At 35.9% G+C, this 9,298-nt stretch overlaps 1 non-coding gene across 1 annotated transcript; it reads left to right on the plus strand.

Moving 5' to 3' along the window:
- Window positions 1-6,398: 6,398 nt before the first annotated feature.
- LOC141669072 (small nucleolar RNA R71) lies at window positions 6,399-6,505 on the plus strand. Its single transcript, XR_012553370.1, has one exon. It is a non-coding gene; the product is annotated as a small nucleolar RNA R71 (small nucleolar RNA).
- Window positions 6,506-9,298: the final 2,793 nt, after the last annotated feature.

The following is a 9,298-nucleotide window of genomic DNA, read 5'->3' on the forward strand; positions in this document are numbered from 1 at the left end:
ATTTATGGATTTATAAGGATCATATGAAATTTATAAAATCTTTTTACGAGTATTTAAAATCTATTTTTATAAAACGGGAACCAACCGACGTCACCCGTTGTTACGTTTTTGGAACCCGAAACTCTTCCGAGAACTCCTTCCTAACCTAATTGTAATATTCCGAGCATATTCCATGTTTCGACTTTTCCGATCCGGTGTACGGTTTGTCCTGCGCGGGTCCCGGCGCAACATTTTCGATATAATATTCGTTTCGGTAAATCAATAAAACCCGTATTTCCGATAAACAGGAGCATTTTATTAAACTATCCCAATTATCACTTCGTAGTACGTGTAACTAGGCGCTGAGACCAAGACCGCAGTACAAATTGTACTGATTTAGATAATTATGCCGAAAACCGATACCGTTTGGATCAGTTTTTACAAATAAACATACCGTTTTATATCCGGAATGATCCAACGGGATACTAATTTTCCGTAAATATAAATAGCCTTTTTCCGTATTTTATTTCGTATCAAAATCATTTGCAGACAGATAAATATATAATTTTACAGAGAAAAATCCTATATTCATAAACTGTTTCAAGAATCAAACCAACTTTTGAAGGTGTTATTGATCTTTGTTTGAAAAGCTCTAGTACTGGATTTGAAGGTCTTGAGAAGCTCTATCAGAATCTGTAATCCAACACTTGCAGAATCAAAGGTTTAATTTCTAAAAATTTAATTATTTTCGAATTTATTTTATTAAAAATATGATTTTTTGTTTGGATGATTGTTTGTATGATTTGATGATTGCATGTTGTAGAGCTTATTTTCCTGATGATTTTGGTATATTATACGTCTGATTTGGAGTTCAATAACATGTTCAAAATTGAGTTTGATTTTCGAATTTCAAAATTAGGGTTTATAACCCGTATGAATGTTCTTAATTGAAATTTGGGGGTTTTTTGTTCTGGAATAGATTGATGTTGTGATATAGTGGATTGTGTTCTCTGTGAAATTTGCAATCTAGTCGTATAAGTTTCATGAATCACCGACGTCTGTAGAGAAGGGAGTTGTCTTTTGAATATTTCCGAAGTTCGCCGGAAACTGGCAAACTTCACGGCCAAATTCCGGCCAACTCAGGGATGATTAGAACGATTTGTTGGCTTGGTTGTGTTCCTGGTAAAGTATAGATGTGATCTGGAGGTGTTGGTGGGGTGAGGACGCCGGGAACGTATTCTCCGGCCACCTCTGTGTTTTCCGGCGACGGGGTGTAAAATTTGCAGTTTGGTCCCTGAACTTTTGGGGACGATACAGTTAGGTCCCTGAAGTTTCCCGACTTTGCAAATTTAGGATTCCTGTTTATAAAATGTTTAAAAAATCATATTTCCCATTTATTTTTATCATAAAAATTCATTTTTAATTTCTGAAAATTCTAAAAATTATTATTTTAATTCCAAAAATTATTTTTAATTCACAAATAAATCTGAATTAATTAGATAATTAATTTTAGTTAATTTTTAATTGATTAATTGGTCAATTAATTCAAAAATTAATTGATTAATTGATTTAATTAATTATTAATTGATTTTAATTAATTATTTAGTTAGATTTAATTATTTAAAAATGATTTAAAAATTCCGAAAAATAGTTTCGAGCTTTAAAATATTATTTTAAATTATTTCCAAGGCTCGATAATTATTCTAAAATTATTTCAGAGCCAGAATTGGCCAACCGAACCCTGTTTATTAACCCGAAATTGATCCAACGACCCGTTTTAATTCTGAAAAATGTTTTAAAAATCATTTTAAGTACCAGAAAGCCTATTTATGACCCGAGACTTCTTTATAAATGATATATCATTGATTACGTGATGTATTATGTGCTATATATGGCTTGTTAATTGACTATCGGTCTATATATTCAGTGTTTACTTGATTATTGCAAAACTTTCAATCTGTTAATCGGATTTGGGTAAAGCGAAGGGTAGATAGAAGTATGTGTTGAATAGAATTCTATGAGTCGATTATTGATAGATGCTTATGATATGTGAGCAGAAGAGGCAAGGCGTATAAAAGGGAAACAGATAGTTGAGGAGTAAGACGGTTGTAATTGGAAGCGAGTGCAGTGTAGTAAGCTAATACCAGGCAAGTGTTCTGAACTTTCTCGAGATATTGTAGTACTTGATTGTCTTGTTGATATTGCAAGTGCTTTGAAGCACTGAAACCCAAACCCTGATTCCAGTTATTGTTCTTGAGCCATGAACCTTATTCTTTCTAGACCATTGATTGTTGTGTACCCAAACACGAATCTCAAGCATACGATACTACTCTACAAATACACGCAAACAAAATCCCAAACACTGAACTGAATCACTTGTATACTCAATCATTGCATCTTATGCTTTGAAAGCCCAAATCTTTGAAACCCTGAAATGTTGATTCCTTTGTTATCCAATTCTTTCATTTCCCAGCATCCAAGCTTTTAAATTGACTTATTGATCCTTACAAGGATTGAAACCCTTTCATTGTTAAACACTTATTGTTGTTATTGATTCTGGTTATTATTTATTATTGCATATTCTGTTATTATGTTAGAATTGGACTGTTTTTATAAAATTGTGGACCAGATTCGTGGTCAGACCATATAATGGTCAAGTTAGGCCAATGTGTGCCTTGGATCCAGTAGTTAGAGCAATGCTGTGTGCCTTGCTCGGGGTTAGTGCGTGACTGATCAGCAGCCTAACCTTGGTTTTTAAATTAAAAGTATAATATCTAATTCTAAATCATAATCCATTGTTCACTTGATATCATAATCATGTTCACTTGATGATCATTATTCTCGGTTTTGTCATTGTGACTTGCTGAGCTAGTTAGCTCATTTGTGCAATGTTATTTATATTCTTTCCAGTTAAAAATGAACCAGTTGGTAAAGAGGATCCCCAGTCCAGCGCGAGAGCTAGGGGTTCAGGTTGAGGAAGCTGAGCTAGTAGGCTTCTTTTGGAATAATTTAAGTCTGTAAAAGGTTGTAATAATATTTAATACTCAGTTTGAGTTTGGAATAGTTGGGATTTGAACGGTTTGTAATATATTAGTGTGTTTGGCTTGTGTGCATACTTTAACCTGTTGCGGTCCGTGGTGGTTGGTAAGTAGGGTCACTGCATATATTATTATTATTATCTTTATTATTGTTATAAGGAGGTTATAAATAAGGTGTGTGTGGACCCCAAACTTCTGACCCGGGTTTGGAGGGCGCCACAAAAGACACCACACACTTGAGTCCAAGACACCAAATTAAGCCGATATGAAGCGTTCCAAGATGATATAAATTCCATTTATCACACCCCCAAACTTAAATCGATGCTTGTCCTCAAGCATAAACAGACTAAACACTAAAAACAAAATAAATGCATGAATACAACTATGTGAAAATGCAACGATCCCCTCGGAATAACTATAACCAGTAAATAAGCAATATTTCTAGGAATGCAATTATTCGAAACAGAGTTCAACTAAATCCCACAAATCAACTTACAAACCAGAAATGTGTATTTGTGCGATGCTTAACAGATATACTCCCCACACTAGATCAATAATCATGTCCTATTTTTTACCAAAACAATCATAAGTTTATAAATAGAATAAGCGTTAAACATATAATGACTCACAACACTTCATCTTTACTAGAGTTATACAAGGATCATGCTATTATAGTGAACACGTAAACACGAATGCTTATTTGACCGTGCAATGAATGAGGTCCCAAAAGACTTATACAATAATACCCATATAACGAGCGTTAGGTTAGCGGATCCCAGACTATACAAGCCTTAGGACACCAGGCACAAAGTCCCCTAACACTTAATTGCTCGAGTATTAAAGAGCTCACTCTTGGTCAATTCTGCATAAACACATAACAATACATTTTTTTTCTTTTTTTTTCTTTTTTTTTTATTTCTTAATGAGTGCGTTTCACTCCATCTCATTCAACCCTAGACTACTCATAAAAATATGAGTCCGCTACTAGCCAATTGACGCCTAGCTATATTCACAATAAGCAATGATATCCAAGTTTTTCTCTAGTTAAATAAATCAGTGTTACGTCGTCATTACGGGAATAACACAAATTCTAAATATAACTAAGTGATTAAATTCCAACAAACAAATAAGTTTGATCATGATCTAGTTCAAAAGCAACCTATGAGACTTGTGAATGAATTTTGTTTTTGGGCATGCAAATCAATTTATTAGGACTTAATCATCCCTCTATTCGACATCACTACACTCCAATCAACATCAACCTACCAATCAGAAACAGCTCATCCTATGGGGTCATGTTAAATGCATGCAAATGCAACTAAGTGGACTCACATATAAACACGAACAAATATATGCAAACAAATAATATGAAATAATTGAACACACATGCAAAAATATGAATGAACTACAACTAAACATGCAATATGAATATATATGGACACAACACACTCGACTAATCCTTACATTATCACCCCCAAGCTTAAAATTTTCAATGTCCTCATTGCAGGTAATAATAAGGATACAAGGCATACCTAGTTAGCGGGAGGATCACCCTCTCCGGGTGGAGGATCAGGTGGCCAATCAACCTCGAGACCAGTGTCTCAGAAAATAGTACTGAGCGTATGTCAAATCTTCAGCAAAACGTCGGTGGATGTCATGTATGGCCTCAATACGCTGAATCAACCTTCTATACTGCGCATCACCAAGACCAAACCTATCAACTATCTGTGGTGCACAAGAGGGACCCTCTGTAAGCACGGGAGGAACTAGCTGGTCACCCTTTAGATTATCATAGATATATTCCAACCCCTTGTCAGGGGGTGCACCTAAAAATACATAACTCAAATGATCTGGAAGCGGTTTTAGCCCAAGAGTGGGAACTTCTTCAATAGACGGCTCGAGACGCACCTGAGAAATTTTCAACTCTGTTAACCCAAGAGAATCGAATGGCATATCCAACTTCCTCTTCCATGGAGGTGCATTCAAAACCTGAAGTGGCTCTGCTCCTTCTTCATCTTCAATAACTGAATCCCCTATTAAGGATATCCCCGAGGTATCTGACTTTTGCAATTGCTCAAGCTCCGAATTCATGATAGAGTCGACCCGCTCTACTTTAAAGCACTCCTCTTTATCCGTGGGTAACTTTATTTCCTTGAACACATTAAAAGTGACCTTCTGACCTTGAACCTTCATCGTAAGCTCTCCTTTTTGCACATCGATCATAGTTCAGCCTGTAACCAAGAATGATCTTCCCAAGATGATGGGAATCTTCTCATCTTCCTCGAAATCCAGAATTACAAAATCATCAGGGAAGATGAGTTTGTCCACCTTGACCAAGATATCCTCCACTATACCTCATGGATAAGTGATGGTCCGATCAGCCAACTATAAAGACATGTTTGTCAGTTTTGGCTCAGGAAAACCAAGTTTCTTGAAGACAGATAAGGGTATCAGATTGATGCTAGCTCCCAAGTCACATAAACACTTGTTGAAAGACAAGTTTCCAATAGTGCAAGGAATAGTGAAGCTTCCAGGATCCTTAAGCTTTGGAGGCAATTTCTGTTACAGCATAACACTATACTCTTCCATTAGAGCAATGGTTTCCAACTCCTCAAGCTTCAACTTCCAAGATAGAATACCCTTCATGAACTTAGTATAACTCGACATTCATTCTAGAGCTTCTGCAAAAGGTATGTTGATATGTAGCTTCTTGAAAACCTCCAAAAACTTGGCAAATTGCTTGTCGAACTTATGCTTTTGAAGCCTTTTAGGAAATGGGGGAGGCAAATAGCCTTGTTTCTCCCATGTATTCTGCTTAGGAGTAGTGTTTTTAGCATAATTTTTCTTTGTTTCCGCTTCGCCATCCTTTTTCACAACTGAATCAATAATTTTTTCACTTTCTGAAATTGGCAAGGGCGCGCTTGATATGGGCACGGGCTCTCCTGCATTCTGGATTTTTTTTCAGAATCTTCATCCTGATGATTTTGAGGGTTTGCGACCTTTCCAGACCTCAAGGTGATAAAATGAGCTGATTCATAAGATATAGCGTAATGCTCCGTTGCATGTGCACCTGCACATAGCTCACAAACACTGGCTATCTGATTGACTCCATAGTTGGCCACATAATCGATTTTCATAGCTATCGCCTTTAGCTGAGCAATGATAGCCTTAGCTATATCTACCTCCATAATTCCTGCTACCTTGTCTTGTAGTAGCCTTTGAGTTGGATTCTGATATTCATTCGCATCCATCATCTCAATCAGCTCATAAGCTTCCTCATAGCTCTTATCCCATAAAGCTCCACCTGATGCTGCATCGAGCATAGGTCTTGACTGTTCTCCCAAACCATTATAAAAGAAATTGATCATTATCCAGTCATGCATTCCATGATGAGGACACTTCCTAAGAATCTCTTTATAGCGCTCCCAAGCTTCACAAAAAGATTCACCCGATTGCGGCACTAATTGAGTAAGAGCATTCCTGATTGCAGCTGTCTTTGCCATAAGGAAGAATTTAGTGAGAAACTTTTGAGCAAGGTCTTCCCAAGTAGCAATCAAACCAGTTGGTAGAGAGTGTAACCAGCCCTTAGCCTTATCCCTTATACAGAATGGGAAAAGCCTCAATTTCACAGCATCTTCAGAGATATTGTTGAACTTGAAAGTGTCACAAATCTCAATGAAATCCTTAATAAGCATGTTAGGATCTTCTGTTGGAGCACCACTAAACTGAACTAAGTTCTGGACCATCTGGATCGTGCCAGGCTTGATCTCGAAGGTATTAGCCGCGATGGCTGGCCTGACAATGCTCGATTGAATGTCCAGGATCTTTGGTTGAGAATACTCTTTCAACGCTTTCATTGCTGCTACTGGATCTCCCAATATAATGATTACTTCTTCTTCGTCACTTTCTTCTTCAACTTTATCAACTTCTTTAAGAACTTCGTCTTCCACTTCTTCAATAGTTTCCTTAAGAGATTGAGAATGTGTTCGCATATACGCTCTCTCGAGTACCTGAAACAAAAATAAGTAAACCATGAAAGTAAAATAATCCAAGTCAGTGAACTTTAACGACCACTGATGTTAAGCACATAAACTAAAAATTAACATCGAGTCCCCGGCAGCGGCGCCAAAAACTTGTTCGCACTAAAACACACGTGAAAATACATGCAAGCGTACGTGATCACAAGTAGTATAAGATGTAAGTCAAGTTTGTTCCCACAAAGACCGGTTTAGGTTAAGTTTAGATTATGCACTTATGCAACAATGTATGATTATTGTTCACAGCTAAGACAAGTAATAAATTCGAGTTGATTAACTACTTAAGAGATTATACTAACATGCATTAACTAAGAGATTAAAAGTGATTTACTTATATGAGAATAAAACATGGGATTCTAATTTCATTAAATACTTCATTCAAAGTTTATGTCTTTATTAATAGTATGCAATGGTGATGATAACTAATCAGATAACACGAAACTAGTATACGCCATCTTTCGATTTACGTATACCCTACTACTAAGCATCCATAATCAAGATAGAAGTTAAGTAGACACCATCTATGCTTAGACCCTATATGTCTATAAAATTTGAAAACATAACGGTTGAAGAGCAGGTTATCTATTATGATTACATATGGTGTGTAAGATGGTTAAAATTACACTACGAATTATGCATGTCAATTCACACATAAACCTATGCTAGCATGGCAAGTTATAAACCTCTATATTCATTATCACTTCAATAAAGATCAACAAACAATCTTAGATGTTAGCTACACATCAAAGACGAATAAGCACAACCAAACTAAGAAATCATATATCACCACACACTAAAGATTTAGAACAATCAACTATTGAAATCCATAAATATATCCGCTAGAACCCCATGACAATGATTAGTTCATGATCGAACGCATCTTCACCATGGGTTCCAGTGAAAACATGATACTAAATAAGTTTAGAATAATACGAGATAATATAGAAGTATTAGGTTTTAGAACAAATCAAAAACAAGCATCCCAAAAGTATCGCCTAAATCAAAGAATACAAAAGAATGATCTAATTCTTCTTCTCCTTAGTCGTCTCGTGTGCTCTAGGTCTTCTTAATGTTCTCTCTGGCTTCCTTGTTATTAAAAACATCTTCTTTTCATTATATATAGGCCCCTGGATCGCATGGACTCTCCAAATCTTTGAATTATAATAGAAACAAGATTATATAGCATTCTGGCGGGCGTGGGCGCGCAGCCTTGGGCGTGGGTACGCTGCCTTGGGCGCGGGCGCGCCTGACGTCTGTGATTTTTTGTAGTTTCTTTTTTTGGCTGTATCTTAAGTTATGCTTATCAGAATTGGGTGATTCAACAGCCCACACGAAAATAACGAGATTCACTTTAATTTGAGAATGGTCCAGACTTCAAAATCTTATCTCTTATCAGCATAAAATCATTGTAAAGATCCTTTCCTGACCTCTTATTAGCATAAAAATATTAAAAAACTCCTTTCCTCCTTCTGGCTAGTGCCCTGCAATGACTTAACACAAAAACACCACATACTTGAGTTCAAGACACCAAATTAAGTCGATATGAAACGTTTCAAGTGGATATAAATTCCACCTATCAGAACTGCAGCTTGTTGAGTTTGAAACTGTCACGCAAGAAAATAAATATTTGAAGAACAAGCTAAAGTGTGCTAGTGAAATTGAAGCTATTGGATACACAGATGCAGATTTTGCTGGATGCAGGGTTGACAGGAAGAGTACTAGTAGAAGCTGTCAATTTCTTGGACAAAGACTTGTATCCTGGTATAGCAAGAAACAATAATTTGTGTCAACTTCCACAACTGAGGCTGAATACATAGCTGCTAGAAGTTATTGTGCTCAAGTGCTTTGCATTAGAAATCAGCTAATGGACTATGGCCTAGTGTTACATAAATTTCAATTATATTTGATAATACTAATGCTAATTCTATTGTGGTTAATCTAGTTAGTCATTCTAGAACAAAGCACATTGATGTAAGGTACCATTTTATTAGAGAACATGCTACAAATGGTACTATAGAGCTTATTTTTGTTCCAACTGAAAAACAATTAGTTGACATTTTTACTAAACCTTTGGATGAAGCAACTTTCACTAGACTTATTGATGAAATTGGAATGTTATATTCTTCATCCTAAATGAAAGAACTCAACTAATCTGTTGCAACAGATTAATTTCTAGTGAATCAAAATTAATTTGATTTAATTAGAAATTAACTAGAATATGAGTTATAATTATTTCAAAATTCT

The sequence above is a fragment of the Apium graveolens genome, chromosome 6, assembly GCF_009905375.1.
Source record: "Apium graveolens cultivar Ventura chromosome 6, ASM990537v1, whole genome shotgun sequence".
Taxonomy (NCBI): Eukaryota; Viridiplantae; Streptophyta; class Magnoliopsida; order Apiales; family Apiaceae; genus Apium; species Apium graveolens.